The 17667-nt window shown below is 50.7% G+C and overlaps 2 long non-coding RNA genes across 2 annotated transcripts; one reads left to right on the top strand and one right to left on the bottom strand.

Annotated features, from left to right (window-relative positions):
- Nucleotides 1-5133: 5133 nt before the first annotated feature.
- On the bottom strand, nucleotides 5134-15206 carry LOC142930559 (uncharacterized). Its single transcript, XR_012946522.1, has 3 exons — nucleotides 14092-15206; nucleotides 12299-12355; nucleotides 5134-5206 (listed from the first exon to the last, which is right to left on the bottom strand). It is a non-coding gene; the product is annotated as an uncharacterized LOC142930559 (long non-coding RNA).
- A 145-nt stretch (nucleotides 15207-15351) lies between these two features.
- LOC142930556 (uncharacterized) lies at nucleotides 15352-16349 on the top strand. The gene is made up of 2 exons (XR_012946519.1): nucleotides 15352-15686; nucleotides 15813-16349. It is a non-coding gene; the product is annotated as an uncharacterized LOC142930556 (long non-coding RNA).
- Nucleotides 16350-17667: the final 1318 nt, after the last annotated feature.

Raw genomic sequence — 17667 nt, 5'->3', positions numbered from 1 at the left:
CTAAGCGCGCCGCCTGCTCTGAATGCCCACGCAGAGTCCTCTAAATAACAGCAGTGGGGTGCCCCTGTAGACCCATTGCAGCTCATTCACAGTGGGGTGTCCCTGTAGACCCATTGTAGCTCATTCACAGTGGGGTGTCCCTGTAGACCCATTGTAGCTCATTCACAGTGGGGTGTCCCTGTAGACCCATTGTAGCCCATTCACAGTGGGGTGTCCCTGTAGACCGATTGTAGCCCATTCACAGTGGGGTGTCCCTGTAGACCCATTGTAGCTCATTCACAGGCCGTGTCGTTCATTATGTCGCTGTCTATATGACAACTCAATACACAAGCAATGCAAGAAAAAGGTACAAAAACACCATGGGAACCACCAACAGCTCCGCACCATCCCCTGCTGCAGTAGACGTCGCACAGTGCCGCACAGCACGAGACTGGGACGTCTCAGGGCAGCGTGGAGACGCCGCTGACAGTGAGGCAGCAACGACGATGCGCTGGGAGTGCGATGTTTATTGTTTTCGATGTTTATTGTTTTCGTTGAGGGACTCTAAAGTATCCCCGCCATGTGCGGGGTGCAGTGCACGCGCGTGACTACCCCACTGCGTGCCGTTGTCAGAATCGACACCGCACATTTTACATAAGCCGCAGATACACTTTGGCCGTTATGATGCACGTCGTGTCTTCTATTGGTCCAGCCTTTTGCTCGTAAATTGATAAGAGGACAAGCTCTCAGAGCAATTCAGCATCAAGATCGGGGACTGAAGCACTCTCTCATTCATAGAGCTGGAGGCAGCGCCCTCTCGTGGTCGTGTAAAATCGTAATTTGATGTGTAAAGGGCAAAGGGCTGTGAAGCCAATTCCAGACGTCACAATGCGATATTATGTGGCTCTGTTCTTTCTAAGCGATCCAGGAATGTAAATAAATAAATATGTTGCTCTCCGATGTGTTTTTGCGTTGTGCCGTGCGTTGACATTTCGCTCCACGTGGGATCAAGCCACTTGGAGGTGGGGTTGGTGGCTTACACTGAGATGGAGCCATCATGATCCTGAGCAATCCACCTACAGGTGAGAATCCCCCCACACCCCCCAGTGCCTTTGGGAGGCAGGAGGTTGACTCAGTATTAAATGAGTACCCCGTGCAGTGAATAAATATCAACACGGAGGAGGCTACTCGGAGTAGCATGACCACACGTCCCCCTCGCGTGTCGTGCCATTCTTGATAGGTGCTCGCTAACAGCACTCTCCCCCACGGTCTGTATGGCTGGACGGGGTAACTTTGTGTCTTGTTGTGACAGAGACAGCCATGTTGCACTGTGACAGCCACGAGTGATTATTACATCACTCGTGGCTGTCACGAGTGATGTAATAATGCAGGGGCATGATTCAATTCCATTATAATCGACCCTGTGTGCAATGGCTAAGTTCCCTGGACTTGAAAACCAGAGGTCGACGTTCCGATTCAGAGCCGACCGTCTCTCACCTTCAGCACCAGAGAGGTCCTTGTTGAGTGGTGCCTCGCACTCCGTCTTGGCCTCCATACAGAGTCGCATCTGGTACTCTGCAGCACAGGGAGCGAGCGAACAGAATGTTATCCATATATTGGCCAGGTGCAAATATGATATTTGTAAAGGTGATAATCACGTCGAGTGGTAGAGGGTTCATGACAAGAATTTTGGCATAAAAACTTCCAAATGTGACCTCACCCACAAATATGGGATCGCAAGTATTGCGGAAACCTATATTTTAAATTCACGTTGTGACCAGACACGAGCGGTTTAAGATGTTAAACAGAAAGTTGCGTATAACTAAATAAGAAACTGATGGTCACATTACCGCAAGAGAGGAACCATTCCGTACAACAGACGATCCAGGGCCTGTGGCCTGCTCACAGCTGTTGGTGGTGGTGGCAGGATTTATTTTGGCTGCGTGGTGTCCAGTGGCAGTTGGTGGGGGTTGACTCTGTTTTAAAGCTCGTTTGGAAACCGCTAGCATTGGATAACATTGCACAAGCGGAGATTCCACTTCATATAAACACGTGCCTAAAATAGGGACACGCTTTCACTCGACAGAGAAGTTAACTTTCGTAACAGACGCCAGGAAGGGTCGACTTGTTCCACTTTTAATGAAAGTTTGCAAATGTTTCAATCTGATAAGTGGACTCTCTTAGAGATCTTGATGGAACCGAGCCACTTGGTACTGCTGCACAATACGGCTTGAACCCAGGGGCTGTGACTGCCCCCCAAAGCCTCCCTCCCCCCATTAACACTGCGAGGAGCGAACTTGTACAGCTGCTGGCTCAGGGATCAGAGCGTGGAGCCGGCAGAGCCTACTCGCCCCCTGGGTTCCAGCCGAGGTATCGGCCACAAGTGGCTCTCAAGGGCAGCGAGCTGATGGACCTCCCACGGAGGGAAGGTTGATTGGGAGGCTTCGATATCAAGCCTTGGTAGCCGAGTGGAGAATACAGAGAGGGCAGTGGAGTGAGATGAGAGGTAGGAGAGAGCGTGGAGGGGGAGTGGAGTGAGATCAGAGAGGAAGGTAGGAGACAGTGTGGAGGGGAGTGATATGAGAGGCAAAGATAGCAGAGATCGTGGAGAATGCGGTAGTGAGACAGTGAAACGAGAGGGGAGTGGTGGCCAGCAATGAGTGCAGAAGGAGATGGGATCGCTGCGCTTCGCCATACGTGGGGTGAGGGATGGTTGCGCCCTCGTGTCACCGTGCATCTCCCGCGTGAGAAGTAGGCCACATGCACCTCGCCTGGTACGGCTCAGAGAGTCTCCTTCACCTGAATCGGCGCTTTCCTGCTCGGTCCTCGTCTGGCAAACTTGTGAGGCTGCGAGGCACTTCGTGTTTTTGCCCTCTGAAGCAGAGAAGAGATGCATCAGGATGGAGAGGTTAGCAATGGACGTGGGGGGGGGAACAACTGATATCGATTCCCCCGAGCTCCAGCGGTTCGCACATTGATCACGTGATTAGGGATCGGTTAGCTTTTCGTCTCAACATGACTGCTGTGTTAATGGGACCACACAACTCATTGGGCCGATAAAATTCACCACAACGTTAAAAAGAGACAATCGATTATTGGATACGCTTTGGTTCTTTCGGTAGTCACGTAGGAAAAATAAATAAATAATACATTATGACGCTTCGATTGCAACACAAGCAATCGTCATCAGGTAGAAAGATACAGCTGTAGGTATATTTCTACCTGATGACGATTGCTTGTGTTGCGATCGAAACGTTGTAATTCAGTATCAATTTTTCTACCTACGTGACTTTACTGAAAGAACCAAAGATTATGGGATTCCTGCAGTCACGAAAACTTCAAATCAAGATCGATTCTTGAATGTAATCACGACCCTGATGGGAGGGAGGAGATTCGCCGCTCCCTGACTGCCTATTCAGCGCAGCCACGCTGCCACCCTGCCCCTGCATCTTACGGCAAGACTGCTTCACAAATCAACGCAGTTTCCCAGATACGTAGATTACACTTTTTATTATATTTTGTGTATCACGCATTGTAACACGAATGAGCGCGCTCATTGCCTGAGCCAGGTGAATGACGCCACTGCGAGGCTCTCGGCGTCCCCACCGCTCCGTGAGAGCCGCCTGCCTCGCAGCGCCCCGCCAGAGAGCTCTGCCCACGTGACTCATTCATTTATTTTCTTTATTTTAGCAGCTGATGCCCACTGAGCTGTATAGCTCTTTTCAGAAGCGACCTGGCCCACAAATGATAGCTCAGCAAAGTGACTTATCACGTATATATATACATCAGGCAAAACTTTAAACGCATGTTTATAAATGTGGACGGAAAACCGGAGGACCCGGAGAAAAATCCACACGACCATTTGGCCGATGCAGCCAGCACGTGACGGGATCTGAGGGATACTCGACAGGGAATGTTTGGCCATCACATTGACGACATATGCCGCAGAAGCGAAATTATCAAAATTCAGATTCAACTTCTATGAATTTCAGCAGCAGTACAAAATCCACTTCCTGAGCGGATAATAAGATATTTTGAAACCACCAAAACTACTTCTGTGCGTGCTATGATATTACAACAACACAGGTGCAGCACAGCCATGTATACACAAATGCGTACACAGTCAATTAAAGACACAGAGAAGTACAAACCAAAGGGCCCCGGTGTCGCCTTAACAGGTTGTTGGGGAGAGTGCCGTTCGTGAGCTCCGACGAAGGCCGGCACGGCACACAAAGTGGGGTGGCTACCTCCACACCCGGCCACCTTTGCTGCCCAGCGCTGATCGCAGACTGCAGTGAGTACTCAATTAAGCCCGAGTCGACATTTGGGAGGTCCAAGACTGGTGCAGATATCGCTCGCCACTCATCTTAGCCGCTGGATTCGTGGTACAAAGACAAATATCTCCCTTTTATCCAAAGCAGACTTTTGTGGCAAGTTAGCACCACGCCTGGCCACCTTTGTCTCCATAGTGGCGATGTTTACACACCGTACCAGGTACTCGTTTGAGGCTGAGTCGACCTAGGGGAGGCCCATGACCGGCTAAAATATTCGTCACTGTTGGTGGCCGTGAACGGGAATCGATCTCGATTCGCCAGGTTCATAGTGTAACGCATTAACCGCTGCATGTGCAAAGACACATGCACACACACACTCATCACGACATATCTTACTTCACCACTCCGTGAATTACTGAGCCAGGGTTGTGACGTTTAGTCTCCGCTGCTCCATGCAGTTTGTTCCATTGGTTCAGAGGCCGCGTGTGTTTGACGGTGGAACGAGATCCGGCGCCAGGGGCCGGTGTGGCCCAGGGAGCTGAGAGCCGCCCGGCTCAGAGCGAGGGGCCAGCGGTGCCGCCGAAGCGATCGGCACGGGGCCTTCGCCACCATCGCGAGTTTCCCACAATCTCCTCTGTCTCTGTGCAAGTCCCAACAAGTACCTCTACAAGCTTCGTCGTGTATTTTTCAACTTTTATTAAGTTGTCTTTGTCGTTATCTTTGTTTCATAACTTACATGAATTATAAACAAATAAGGACACACGCGTAGGATGTTGTGCATGGATAATGTGCATAACCAAAGATGAGTCAGCCGTTAGGAGCCTATCGACCAGTGCTCTGATATGAGAACGAACATCATCAACAAGTATAAGAGTCGAACCAGTTGTGATGTGGTCGAGCCATGAGTAGTGCAGGCCCAGTCACCCTCCAGAGCGGCTTTCTTGAGCTGCCGCCTGTGGAGAAGGAGGCCCTTCCATCAGCGGTGCCGTGAGACGGCACTCTCAGGGCTGCCCCACTACCTCGACATAGACAGTGCTTGTTACATCCAGCAGTGGCGAGACGGAGACACAATGGCAGCTGCTGATGGTAATGGTGATGATGGTGATTTTGTGTGAAATATTAGGCATCTGAAAACTCTGAACCTGGACATCGCGGTGACTCAAACGAGAAACCATCGACAGAGAAGGGTCGACTTCTCTGGATGAAAACCACTCAGAAACAGCCCTGGAATGCTCTGCAGTGGGCGCGTGCGTTCTGTGGAGGTAGAGCGCATGGTTGATGGTGGTGGCGTGTCTGTGTGTATGTGTGTCTGTGTGTGTCTGTGTGTACGTGTCTGTGTGTGTATGTGTGTCTGTGTGTGTACGTGTGTGCAAAACAACCCCCTACCTCCTCGTGGTGCCGGACAGGAAACGTTGTCGTAGACAGTGCCGTGAGGGGAGGGCCAATTCCAATTGGCCTTTCCCCTCTGGGTGTTTGTAGCCACCACAGCGACTAAATGGGGGCTCTGGACGGGTGCGAGGGGCTGGTAACCCCTCCACCTTCAATAAATGAAACCTAAACCATGTCGAAAATATCTAACTAATAAGCTTGTGCCGGAGGCGTCTATGACGTCTCCTGGCCAAACCCCATTTGGCGGAGCCAGGATATAGAATCTTTACCCTCGGGGCTCCTCCAGAAACAACAAAAAGCCACTATGGATGGCCACATGGAATGTTCGAACGCTCAATGCGGAGGAGAGGCTGCCACTCCTCTTTCGGGAGCTGGACTAGTACCACCTGGATCTCTGTGGTATTCAGGAGGTCCGGTGGACCGGCTCTGGCTCCTGCCACCATGAGGGGTGGACAGTCCTATACTCGGGGCAGGAGACCGCCAAACAACAGGGTGTGGCTCTTCTTCTGAACAAAATAATGAAGGGAGCGTGGGAGCATGGTGGTGAGGTGTGGGCAGCTGTAAGCCCCAGGCTACTTTGGGCTCGCCTTCCCATCAACCGGAGGCGAGGAGTGGTGGTCATGATTACTTATGCCCCCACCGAAGACGAACATCCGTGGAGGGATGCAGGCAAGCCCGATGAGTCAGATGCCTTCTATGACCTCCTGTCACAGGTGCTGGCTAAAGTGGCGCCTCGGGATAGAGTCATCTTGTTGGGTGACTTCAATGCCCGAGTTGGTCATGATGCTGGCACCTGGTCTGGAGTGATTGGAAGGCATGGTCCAGATCAGCTCAATAACAATGGTAGGAGGCTGCTAGATTATTGTGCAGCCCATGGGCTTGTAATTACCAACACGCTGTTCCGGCATCGGCGCATCCACACAACATCATGGATGCATGCCAGGTCCAAGCAAGAACATCTGCTGAACTACATAGTGACAAACCAGCGAATGAGAGCCCATGTCCTTGACACCGGGACCTACAGTGGAGCTGATATGCCCTCTGACCATCAACTTGTCATATGTAAGATGTGCCTGCCATTCTTCCACTCCGGTGGTGGGTGTACATCCAGGACCCCATTCCAACCTAAGGTGGCCTGGTCTCAGCCAGCTGATGGAAGTTGCAAGCGAGACTTCATCATCGCTTGCGGCTGGGGTTGGTATCGTCCTCCACTCCTCTTGATGTCGTGGGTAAATGGGCGAGGTTTAGGACTGTGACTCATGCAGTTGCAATGGCTGCTTTGGGTACGCGGTCCAGACCTCCCCAGAGACCCTGGCTGACAGAGGAGGTGTTCAGGATGGTTGAGAAAAAACGACAGGCCCACTCTCATCGGCTACAGAATCCCACGTCAGAGAATGAGGAGGCTTACCACAGCCTCCGCTCGGAGGTTCGGAGCGCCGTGAGGCGCTGCAAGGATGGGTGGTGGTCGCGGGTTGCTGAGGAGATGGAGTCTGCCTCAATGGCCCAGATCACAAATCCCTACTTAACTCTGACAAAAAAGTAACCTGCAGCGCCACACCTATTACCATCATTAGAGGAAAGAACAGTGATCCAATCTCCAACCCCCAGGAACAGGTTTGCAGATTTACTGAGCATTTCTGTGAGGGAAATCACTCAGCCTGGAAAACATCATGGGATAAAGTGGGGATGACCCTGCTGAGGCTGCGGTGCCTCAAATATTGGAGGAGGAAGTCACCCCCTGTGAGTGGCTGGCTGCGGTGCCATTTGTTGAGGAAGTACTAAGGGCGATCCAGAGGCTGAGACCAGGAAAGGAACCAGGCAGAGATGATCTCCCAAGCGAAATGCTGAGAGAGGGTGGCGTTTGTGCACAGACTGCCCTACATGACATCATAACAACAGTCTGGGCCACTGTACGGGTTCCGCAGGATTGGAAGGATGCCCTGGTGGTCCCCCTCTTTAAGAAGTGGGACCACAAAGACTGTAACAACTACAGGGGCATCTCACTCCTCAGTGTGCCGGGAAAGGTCCTGGCAAGGATTATTCAACATCGCCTTGCCAGGCACGCTGAGGAGAGGCTTGCGGAGCCCCAATGTGGTTTCAGGAAAGGGCGGTCCTGCAACAGATGCTATATTTTCTGTCTGTCTGCTACAGCAGAGGTGTAGGGAATTCCAACAAGAACTACATCTCTGCTTTATTGACCTGGTCAAGGCCTATGATAGCATTAGTAGGCCTGGGCTCTGGGTTGTTCTTCATGCTTTCGGAGTCCCTGACCCTCTGCTCACGCTCATTAAGGACCTTCATGATGGTGAGCAGGCCCGGATAAAACTACGTGGCCGGGAGTCAGAGCCATTCCCTGTACACCTTGGGGTGCGACAGGGATGTCCTCTGGCTCCAACATTATTTATGTGTCTGTGTGTATGTATGTGGACCCACCTAATGGAACATCTTCGCCGGTTAGAAACATTTTGGCTGGCCTGCCTACGATCCATCCTGGGTTTAACCAGGCTGGATGTCCTCTGGCTCCAACATGATTTAACATTTATTTCAACCACTTAGTTCGTGAAGCCTTCAGTAGCTGTAACGGAGGAATTTCCATTTAAAGCTTTCGTGACTGCAAGGATTCATCTTCTTTGGTTCTTTCGGTAAAGTCACGTAGAATGAGACGACAGTCATTCCCTCCCTTCATCTATGCTTGCTAAACGTGGACCCCCCTAATGGAACATCTTCACCGGTTAGAAACATTTAGGCTGGCATGCCTATGATCAATCCTGGGTTTAACCAGGCTGGATTGTGCGAGGAGCTCACAAATCCTCGAAAGATCTGGACAAAGTCCCATTGGTGAGCTCCTCTGGCAGGCAAGGCTGCGTTGGCTGGGCCATGTAGCCCACATGCCCAATCACTGCATGCCCAAACAGCTTTTGTTCGGCCGGATCGAGGGGGCTAAACGGGCGCGGCACGGGCTACATGATGTGGTACAGAAGGATGTGGAGCCGAGTGGACTTGCCGATGCCTAGTACCAGCGGTGTCAAGATCGGCCTCTGTGGAGGAGGCTCATGAAGGATGCTACTGGGCAGTTGGAGGCATACTCTTTGGTTCTATTTATTTTCACCTACGTGACTTTACCCAATAGAACGAAAGAGTATGGATCCTAGCAGTCACGAAAGCTTTAAATCTAGAACAGTTGGAGGCAGTCGCCCTCCAACAACAACAGAGGGCGGAGGAGCGACGCTCACAACAATGCCAGGTGGCTAAAGCACAGCAAGTTGACACAGTAGGGGGCACAGGTGGTGCATCAGCCAGTCGTCTGAGTCAGTCAACCCGTGGCAACAGGGTCTGCCCCATGACCTCCTGTAGAAATAGTTTTTCAATTACAATAATGCCGAGCTGTGTAAATGCCAAGGCAACATTGCTACGAACCCCAAGCTGTGTTCCTGCCACAAGGCAACATTGCCACGGACCCCAAGCTGTGTTCCTGCCTAGGCAACATTGCCACGGACCCCAAGTTGTGTTCCTGCCAAGGCAATATTGCGACGGACCCCAAGCTGTGTTCCTGGAAAACTTCACGGAGATCGTCAAGACAGCCGGTCGTGAATGAAGAGTCCCCTGTGTGGGCTTCAGTGGGGCCGTCTGGTCGGGCGAAAAGCCGTGCATGTGTGACGAGTGCGGGAAGACGTTTTCTCGCGCTCGGCCTACAAGTATATATATTTTTTTCTTTTCCGTTTGTGTGTTAATCTGTTTACCCCGGATATTTTAGAGATGGCAATTCTCCTGCTGTGTATCCTACTGCTGTCCCTCCCGGCCATATCTAGTGCCACACTCAACTCTACAAACGGCTACCCTCGTTACTTTGCATCCATACTTGTTGCTCGATTTGCCACTACACCAGCAACTGAAACAGCTTATAGACACTTCTACACTCCATCATTGTATCCTTTTAAACCCTATCTTTGTCTCATTACTTCACCAGCACTCAATCCAAACTTCATTCTGCTCTTAAAAATAACACCATCTGCGAGCTACTGCTATTCGTCCAAGGTTCGCCGCTCTTCATCCTTTCACAGAAAATACTTGTGCAAACTATTAATTCTACTTTTCTTATTTCTGGGTGGTATTGAGCTTCATCCTGGCCCAAATATAAAGAACTCGTATAATTCTGTAGATTTTTATGGCAGGAGGAAAGTGGTTGATGTTATTCATATCAACATCAGAGGTATTTTGACCCGGACATTTTTTGCCTAACAGAAACATTTCTGACTCCTGCCGTCAATGACTTGCAGATTACGATTGACAACTACAACCTTTTCGGCTTGACCGTGGATCTAACGGTGGTGGAATTGCCATCTTTTTGATAATATTTGGGAGTCACCCCTGCTCATGCAAATTCCTACACCCCTGTCCAAACATTAAACGAATTTAGTTTCCAGCCAATCGACGAAAGTAATGTTCTGAAACAACTATCCTACCTCAAAGGGTCCTCCTCTACCGGAGCAGATAGTATTCCCGTCTTTGCTCTACTAACTGTTGGTCACCTAATATAAAAACCTATAGCCCATATTTTCAACCGGTCCATCAAATAAGCATAATTTCCTCTAGACGGAAACATTCCTATGTCCGTCCACTTCACACAGGGGGCCCTAAAGATGATCCAAATAACTACCGACCTATCTCAATTTTGTCCCCGTTGATGAATTTTTTTGAAAAATTATTGAACTACCAAATTAGCAGTTTCCTGTCCACCAACAATGTACTACATCTAAAACAATCTGGGTTCCGAAAAAAATACAGCACCATATCTGCTGCATTAGACTCTCTGAATCACATTTGCAGTAGCCTTGATAATAAGCAGTACTGTGCCTGGCTTTTTCTTGACCTGTCCAAAGCTTTTGATACAGTAGACCACAACACCCTGCTTAGTAAACTAAGTTGCCTCAGTTTTTCCAAAAACGCAGTAAAATGGTTGCAAAATTACCTCTTTTCTCGCACCCAAACTGTATTCACAGATGGTTGGAGGTCAAACAGTGTTAAGATAACAAAAGGGGTTCCACAGGGTTCCATCCTCGGCCCCCTTTTGTTCTCTCTTTATGTCAATGACTTGGGCACTGAACTGGATCATTCCAGGGTAAATATTTTTGCAGATGACACAATACTGATTTCTGCTGGCCGCTCTCTAGATGACGTGATTGCTAAGCTCCAGGGTGATTTCAACAAACTACAACATCAGCTAGTTGCTCTTAAACTAGTCCTGAATACCTCCAAAACCAAGGTGCTATGCTTCTCACCAGGACTAAAGCAGGAAGTTATTTTTCCCCAATTACATTCCTTAAATAATTATCAAATACAGCAAGTCAAGATCTATAAGTATATTGGGGTCATCCTGGATTCAAAACTGAATTTTGAAGATCACATTGATTATATTGGTAAAAAGACAAAAGTAAAAATTGGTTTTCTGTATCGACACAAGCACTGCTTCCCCCCTATGTTCCGTTTGGAATTGATAAAAGCTACCATACTGCCTCTACTTGATTACTGTGACATCGTGTATAAATCAGCCCCAAGTACTGTACTGAAGAAGCTTGATTTCATCTATCACTCGGCCTTAAGATTTACATTGAACTGCCCATATAGGACTCACCACTGTGATCTCTACATTGGGTCAAACTTACCATCTCTTAATGTTCGATGGCTTGTGCACCAGATCTTATTATTCACGATGTACTTCCAAAAAAATCCGCAGACTACCTGCTGGATCTCCTCTCTGTTTCAAAGAACAAATTTGACCTCAGGCCTTCGCTCATTTACCAGCTTCACATTCCCTATTGCCGTACAAAAACTGGAGGAAGGGCCTTTGCTATTGATGCTCCCAGGGTCTGGAATGCTATTGCCAATAAACTGCAACTTGAATCGCTACCAATGAGATCTTCTCTCAAAACTGCTCTAGAGGAGTTGTACACCCCTAGCTGCCACTGGTATTCATTGGCATAAAATCAAATCAAATGTTTCGCTCCGGATAACGCTGCAAAGTATTATCTGTATTTTGATTTAGCGTGCTGATCTTAAAGGTGCATTGAAAAATCTGATACTCCGACCGATGCTTCTGTTGTTGTGGAGTAACTCATGCAGCCAGCTATGACTCTAGGGTTTGGTGTTACATGTTATTTATGTAGTTTATTGTTAAAAATTCGGTCACAGTCCCTATGATCACTGTTACATTGCAATTATGGCTTTATTTTTTGGTGATTTCGAAAAGTTTTTTGGTTTGGACATGTTTGTTTTGTTGTAGTACGGAGTTAGACTGATGGCCTTAATTGAAGTTTTCTTGTGGTTGTTGTTGTTGTTTGACTTGCATCCCACTGGGATTTTTTGCACACAGCGTTGGTGTACGGTGCTTTTTCAGGAATATTTTGCTGTTTTTTTCATGGATTTTCTGTTTGCACAGTCACATAGTCACTTTAAGATGTTTTCTTGTTCGTGTTTTTGCTATTTGTTTGTTGTGGTTGCACCCGATTTAAGAGCCGAATAGCTCACAGGGCTATACCAAATAAAACAACTGAAAAATCACTCTCAAGAGGCGGTACTCACAGGAGCCAGTACTCACAGGAGCCGGTACTCGCTCACAGGAGCCAGTACTCACTCTCAATAGGCCGGTACTCACTCACCGTGGATCGCCTGGAGAGAAAAGCCGCACTTCTTCACAATCTCTTCGTCCGAGGGCTCTGCAAGACAAGGGCACAGACTGCGTGAGACGCGCGGCACACAGGGGCACTGCGCTGGCAGTGGCGCACACGCAGCAACAACACGCATCGAGCGGTAGCGCTGAAGCCAATCGCTCTCACGGTAACACATCGTGCCGAGTTGACACATCCTGGGAGGTTGATAAGAACCCATGACCGACTCAGCTGGCGGAGGCCTTCATCCAGCAGTGGATCGATTGAGACAGATCCCTACATGAGCATGCACTACCCATGGCTACCACGGCTCTGTGTCAAGCTTCTGCTGGGTTAAGGCCTCCTCCACGTTGTGATGTTAAGTCGGTGCCACTGGTGCAAGCCGTGGGTGGGAATTAAACTCAAGGTCAGGATCGAGCTCGTGGCTACGAGGGGCCAGGTTCAGAGCGTAATAGTGCACGAACCACTCTGCCACCGCTCGCTCCCACCTCATTGACTATCAGGGCTACGTTGCTGTGGCAGTGCCTCTATTGGAGATGGCTGCTGGAGGGGGTGGACCGCGAGACGCGTGCCGTGGAACCACGGCGCGCGCTGCCCGCACGAGGGGCGCGTGCCGGGTGAACGCGGCGGGGAAACCCCCTTGCCCCGCCCGGGGGAACAGACGGATTCGGGCAATCGCTCGCCCAACACCACCCACCCCTCTCTCTATCCCACCCGTCCCATCACCCACTGGGATTCAGTACCGCGCCACGGCTCATTCGAGTTCTCTTCTTCTCTCGTTTGTGTTGTTGTGTGTGATCTGTGTTAGTAGAGTAGAGCGATGTAAAAGGTTAAAGGTGCAGACACAAATGTGTCCGTTTTCTCATTGAAAATAAGTACATTTCTAAATATCACTGTCCTGGTCACAAAAGCAAAGTTTGTGGGGAATAATAACCATTTTCTATACTTTTTAGGCATAATCAATTACAAAATAACATTAACTACTCAGGAATAAAAATGGTGTTACATAGTGTTCTTTATGTCTCTGTGTGCCCACGTGTCTATCTCTGCACCTCGTTTGATGTTTATGACTGCGTGTCTGTCTCTCCGCATGTCTCCATGAGTCTGTGTGTCTCTATATGTGGGTGTCTCTGTGTGTCTCCGTGTGTCTTTATCTTCCTATCTCAATCTCGGTGTCTGCACCTGCTCTGGTTTCTGACTGCATGTCTCCATGTCTCCGCTCGTGTCTCTACGTCCCTGTGTGCCTCTACATCTCAAGATCATTGTCGGTGTCTGCCACTCTTCATGCCTCCGTGTCTCTGCGCGCGCGTCCCTCCCCGCGTCCCCTCGTGTGCGTCTCTAAGGCCCACACTGCACCCCGGCCCCTCTCGACGTCGAGGAGGCTCCGGGTTCAGGCAATGGCAGCGCTGGCTCGAGGTCTGCCCGGTGCGGGACTGCGTTATCGTTGGCGCCGGTGCTCCGGCACTACGGCACATCGCTCATTGGCACTGCCCAACAGCAGCGTACGGAGAATTCCACTGAGCACGGACGCCAGCGCTGCGCCGCACGTCCAAGGCGTATCCCGCAACACGTGCGCTGGGAACAACGGCGCCGAATAACGCAAAGCCCTTTCAGAGTCAAACCACTGCCGAGGAGTGGCGGACATTACATCTGACCATACGTACGGTCCATACTATTAACGTACAGGTGGCAAACCTACGGCTGCCGTCATCAGAGCAGGGATAGAGAGAGCCGGCAGCGAGAATGACTTTGTAGTTGGATGGTGACACATTGGAACAACTTACCAGATGCAGCTTTGACGGCCACCACCGCCAACACCACCGACGCCACCACCACCTCCATCACACGCTGTGCCACCATATCAGGCAGCGCTGGAGGTTCGCTCGAAAAAGTAAAACACGATTCGTGTCCCTACTGCCTCTGCTGACCAGCACCTCGCAAGTGCGCGTCTGTACGATACACAGCAAGACCACGCTGCTGTCTCTCAGTGAGCGGGGCCACAGCCAGGAGTATTTATACGACGTCTAGCGGGGGCGTGGTCTCTTTACGTCACTTGATATGACTCAGCGGGACAGCGTACACGCGGTAGTGGTGGGGCTGGGTTCGATTCCCTACCACGGATGACATGGTCGCAGATGTGTAAACACTACAAGTAGGAGGACAAATGCGACCGTGTGTGGTGCTGTTAACAGCACACTCTGGTGTTCTCGATAACTTTGGGAGTTTTGTCTCTGTGTGTCCCTCTGTAACCTTACGTCGTCACGGTGTATAATTTCTGATCCATGTCCTACATTATCATAATGATATCATCCTGCTCGTTAGCTCATGGGTCGAGAGAGAGGGGGCGTCAAGACGTTGAGAGTGAGAGATGGATGGGTACGAGACGGACAGGGCGCGTGGTGCAGGCGGCTGCTGGATGCGCGTGTGGGTGGCGCATGGGGCGGGTGGCAAGTCCGGTGGTGCGGGACGGGTGCCAGCAACACCTACAGGTGAATTAGCTGGTGGCACGATGACGGCCCGCGCGCTACTGCCAGCAGCGGAGCTGCGCGATGCGCTCAGAGGAAATCCCAGCCTCACCCGAAAGCCGAAAGTAACGGAATGCGAAACGGGGAGCTTTCGTTGTTTTAGGCGAGAGCGCTCCCCAGCAGCAGAGCGCGGCGCGGCCACACGGGGCCTCAGAGTCCACGCGTGGAATTCGAGCAACGCCGCCTCTGAGTGCACTGCTGCAGGAATGAGAACATTGTGTAACAAAGAAAAAACTATTCCTGGGTAGTAAGTGTTATTTTCTAATTGCTCATGCCTCAAAAGTACAGTAAATGGCTATTATTAATCGGCACGGAGTGAATGGTTACTTGGCTACGAGACGCGATTCTAGCGCTCGCTGCACGAGTTCTTCTTATCGCGATATTTGATTTTATCGCTGCACGAGTTCTTCTTATCGCGATATTTGATTGTATCGCTGTACGAGTTTTCCCTATCGCGATATTTAATTGTATCGCTGCACGAGTTTTCCCTATCGCGATGTTAGTGACAGAGCGAGGAGGCCCAGTTCACTCCTCCTCACACCCAAGGGGCGCGGTTGGACGGCTTCGCTTCAGCGAGCACAGCCGCCACGCAGCTCACGCGGTGGTGGCCCCGAGGCCAAGTTGACTGCAGGGCCCCCCAGTGCCACTCTCAGACAGGGGCTGGCCCCTAACAAGAAAAACCCTCGCAGTCTTTCCAAAAGGAACACAGCGCAGCGAGTACACAGCAGGATGCAATTACGTTGGCGATTGTTTACACTTGAGATGAATATCACTGTGCCGCATACTCCGGATTAGAAGACAAACTCTTCCCTCCTGTATCTTGCTTAGCGGTTAGTGGTGCGTCTTATAATCCGGTACGTGCGCGCGTGTGTGTGTGACCACATTTGTATGCGTGTATTGACGACGAGCACAGCTTTAGGCTGCGTCTTACTGTTCCGGAGCGTCTCATAACCCCGTGAATGCGGTGACTGTCGACTCAGATGACGACGCTGCGGGCGGCAGCCTCCTCCTCTGTTCTCGTCTGAGACGCCGCCCGCTCCATGCACCCAGGGGCGACGCCGGGTCCCGGGTGACGATGGCTGCAGTGCTACCGGGCCCAGGTCGGCCAGGGAGCCCCCTCCCCCCACCCCTATTCACAACGAGGCGGGGAGGCGGCACTGTTGGCGGATCCCATCATCATCATCATCCGCTGTCGCCACCACCACCACGAGTGGTTCTCGTGACCCGCGAGGTCTCGTGGTGTCGCGGTCTCTGCCGCTCCTGCGAGATCCTCACAGCGCTCGGATGTCGCGGTCGAGGTCATCGCTGCTCCAGCGAGGCGACTGTCGCCTGTCACGCAGCGTGGGGTAACACGGAGGTCGGATTTGCGAGATAATTGTTATAATAATAATACTAAGCTCTCTTTGTATACATCGCCTTTCATATTGAAGTTTTCTCAACGCGCTGTACGTAAAATGAATCTACACGCACAAGTATTGATAACATCGAAGCCAAATAAAAACCTGCCAATAACAATATTAATGACTACACTCCAAGTCCCCATGATGTGGATGCTGTGCGGAGCGACATTCGCTGTGGTTGACAGGACGAGCGAGTGGCAGGAAGATGGTCAAGGAGTGTTTCATGGTGTGGTTGTACTGCGAGATAGGATGCGATGTACACACAACGACTGTATTCGTGATTATCCGGGCTCATGATGGACTCATTGACGGCTTATGTTGTAGTCGTTTTGGATGAATCTGTATTGAAGCCCGTTGTTGGTTTAAGGAGCATAGCTGCATGTAGATGCATTTATATTGATGCGTGTGTATCTATACAGATGTATGTGTATCTATACAGATGCATGTGCAGCGATACAGATGCATGAGTATCTATACAGATGCATGTGTACTATACAGATGCATGTGTATCTATACAGATGTATATGTGTACTATATATGTGTGCATGTAGCTGCATTCGTGCATACATATGCATGCACCTGTCTACATACATGTGTGTGTGTATGAATGTACAGTATGTCTACATACTGTACAAATGCGTGCGTGTATATATGTGTGTGTACGTACCGTCACTTTCGTTACGTCATTTCCCTTGGAATTGCACTGAACCCCTGTGCTCACATCTCCCCGTGCACGATCTCCGTCCACGTCCCCCCCCCACCGGACAAGGCGGCTTCGCCCTCTGCCTGCAGACGGCCTCCACTCGTCCACCCGCCCGCACGTGGCGCTGCCGCCTGGCGCCTCGCGAGGGCTGCGAGCCAGCGAGACGAACGTGCAGGGGACACTCGTCTCGGTGCGGGGGTCATGCAGGTGTCAGCATCTTTGCCAAACCAACTAGGAAATAAAATGGCAGTGTTAGAATTTCACTGCCATTATTGTCCAGGAGCTAAGAGGTAAAGGCGCAGCTCTGCAAGTGCTTGCTCACTCAACTGCTGGTGGAAGGGTCTGCACTAGAGGGAGCTCTAGAGAGGGGTATATTCGAGCTACGCTTCAATGCTTGTAAGGGATGGAGGTAGCCGCAGTTTACCGCACATCACACGACCGACGAACTGTGGTGTCATTTAATAAACTCGCACAGTCGTTTTAACTGCCGCTCTGCAGTTCCCTCTATAGTAAGATGCTGTCAGCCGCTGGATGAGAGCTCGCACGTGAGAGGGAACCAGAGCACCTAGAGAACACACACTCGTGCGAGGGGGTCACACTCTATCCCACACAGACGGGACAGGTGGGAGTCCACGTGTTTCCCGCGTTGTCATCCGGCGACGAGGGTTCACCGAGCATGGAAGTGAGGAGCAGTGGCGCGGTGGCCTCTGCACTGCGCTACGAACTCGCCAG

Source organism: Petromyzon marinus, chromosome 1 (genome assembly GCF_048934315.1).
Source record: "Petromyzon marinus isolate PM22_M1 ecotype Great Lakes invasive population chromosome 1, UKy_Petmar_22M1.pri1.0, whole genome shotgun sequence".
NCBI lineage: Eukaryota > Metazoa > Chordata > Hyperoartia > Petromyzontiformes > Petromyzontidae > Petromyzon > Petromyzon marinus.
This window is presented reverse-complemented; position numbering and strand designations above follow the sequence as displayed.